Source organism: Octopus bimaculoides, chromosome 10, assembly GCF_001194135.2.
Source record: "Octopus bimaculoides isolate UCB-OBI-ISO-001 chromosome 10, ASM119413v2, whole genome shotgun sequence".
In the NCBI taxonomy this organism is placed as follows: domain Eukaryota; kingdom Metazoa; phylum Mollusca; class Cephalopoda; order Octopoda; family Octopodidae; genus Octopus; species Octopus bimaculoides.
The window spans coordinates 55,225,137-55,227,384 of NC_068990.1; positions in this window are offsets into that span (position 1 = coordinate 55,225,137).

The window sequence follows — 2,248 nt, forward strand, 5'->3', positions numbered from 1 at the left end:
GTATGAAGTCTCTTCATGAAATCCAGCCTGCTCAAACGTCATCTTGAGAGGAATCACGCGGGCAAGAAGGACGTAGATCAGAGTTATTTCCAGCGACTTGGCGAAAACGGAAAGCGGCAGTACATAAACAAGAATAGCCAGATCTACCAGAAGAGGACAGGCCTTGTGAAAGCATCCTATTAAGTTGCTCTTCTGGTGGCCAAAAACATGAAGGCACATACTATTGCGGAGTCTCTCGTCGTGCCAGCGGCAAAGATCTTGGTCAGGCACGTAAATTGAGAGGTGGCGAAGTTGGAGAGTGTTTCCGTCTCTAACAACACTGTACAGCACCGTATCGAGGAGATGTCGGTCGACATTGCCGACCAAGTGATTGAGGGAGTGAGAGTCTCAAAATATGGGCTTGCCATTCAACTCGACAAATCGATGGACGTCACCAACTGCTGTCAACTACTTGCCTACGTCCACGTCACGCAAAATAAGGAAAGGATATTTTCGACGTTTTGGACAATTTCTTCAAGCAGAATGAACTGGATTGGGTTAAGTTGGTCGGATGCACGATAGATGGGGCTCCATCTATGCTCGGTCGAAAGTCAGGTTTTCAAGCCCATGTGAAAGCTGTGCCACCAAACTCCACTGATGTCCATTGTTTCATACAGATTCGCTTTTTGTGCTCAGGTGCTCCCTCCGAAGTTTTTTTTTTCCATAGTTGAACCGAGTTATCAGAATCGAGAATTCCGTCAAAACGTCGGTTCTGAATACCCGGCTGTTCAAGCTGCTCTGCGAAGGTTTCGGCTCCGACTACACCTGTCTCCTCTACCACACAGAGGATCGCTGACTCACCCGGGGTAATGCGACGAGGCGTCTCTTTGAACTGAGGGATGAATTTCTTGTTTTCTTCACGGAAAAGGAACACGATTTTCAAGATCTGGAGGACGAAGAGTTTATCTCAAGGTTGGCCTACCTGTCGGACATTTTTGGAGCCCTCAACCACTTAAACCTGTCGTTTCAAGGGCCTAACTGCACTGTCACAAAGTTCATCTCGAAGAAGCTGGGAGAGTTTGTCCTGAAGTTGGATCAGTGGTTGAAGAACGTGGAGAGCAAACACTACAGCATGTTCGAACCTCTGGCTACATCTGACAGCGAGCCCAATGATGAATTTGCCCAAGAAATCATCCGTCACCTCACTACTCAAGACTGAGTTGATGCATTACTTCCCGGACGTGACATGTTGTGCCTACATCGCCAATCCATTCTCCGTTGATCCAGCCGAGTTGCCTGTCGGGACCGGGGAACAAGAGGAACTCATAAATATTCAGGCTGACGAGACAGCAAAGACGAAGCACAAAGAATGCTCTCCTATAAACTTCTAGCTAAGCATGGCCTTCTCGTACCTGATGCTAGCCCGTCACGCTGTTCCCCAGCTGCTGATTTCCCCCTCTGCATGGAAGTGTGAGCAGGAGTTCTCAGCCTTACTGTCCACCAAGTCGAAGAGCCGGAACCGTCTTGCTGCGCCTGCCCACGATTTCCGATGCGTTGTAAGCAAGGTTATGCCCTGCATTGACCAACTGGTGGAGAAGAAACACATTCAGCCCTCACATTAAATTGAGCTGTGTTCTTTGTTGTTAGTTTATTTATGTTTTCTACTTGTGATTAAATTGATATCTGATGAAACTGCGTTTTTCTGGAACCAGGTGGTACGCGGCGGCTGCAACAAACCTCCAAGTGGTACGCAATCACATAAAGGTTGGGAACCATTGGTCTAGGGTTAGGGTTTGTCTTATTAGCTACAGAGCAGCTGATAGCATTTAGAGAGTCTTGTGTCATGATTTATTTAATTTTTGCTTTACGTAAGCATCATTGGTAATTGAACTGGTGGATGGGGAAGGAGTACGAGTAGACATTTTATATGCAATTTATGGTATAATATATATATGAGCCAAATCTCCCGCCCAGAACAATCGGACACAACAATATGTTGTTGATCCTTGCTCTAGGCTGTAGCTCATCCTGCTAGAAAAAGCAGATTAATCTACCTATATTCTTAGAAAATGGCGGATACATTAGTTAATCTATTCCTAATTACACTATGTTTAAAATAATTATAGTTGGTCATAGCTGCAACACCTTTCATCGTATCACTCGCTCTCTCTCTCTTTCTCTCTTTCTCTCTCTCTCTCTCTCTCTATCTATCTCTCTCTCTCTCTCTCTTTCCCTCTCTCTCTCTCTCTCTCTCTCTCTCTCTCTCTCT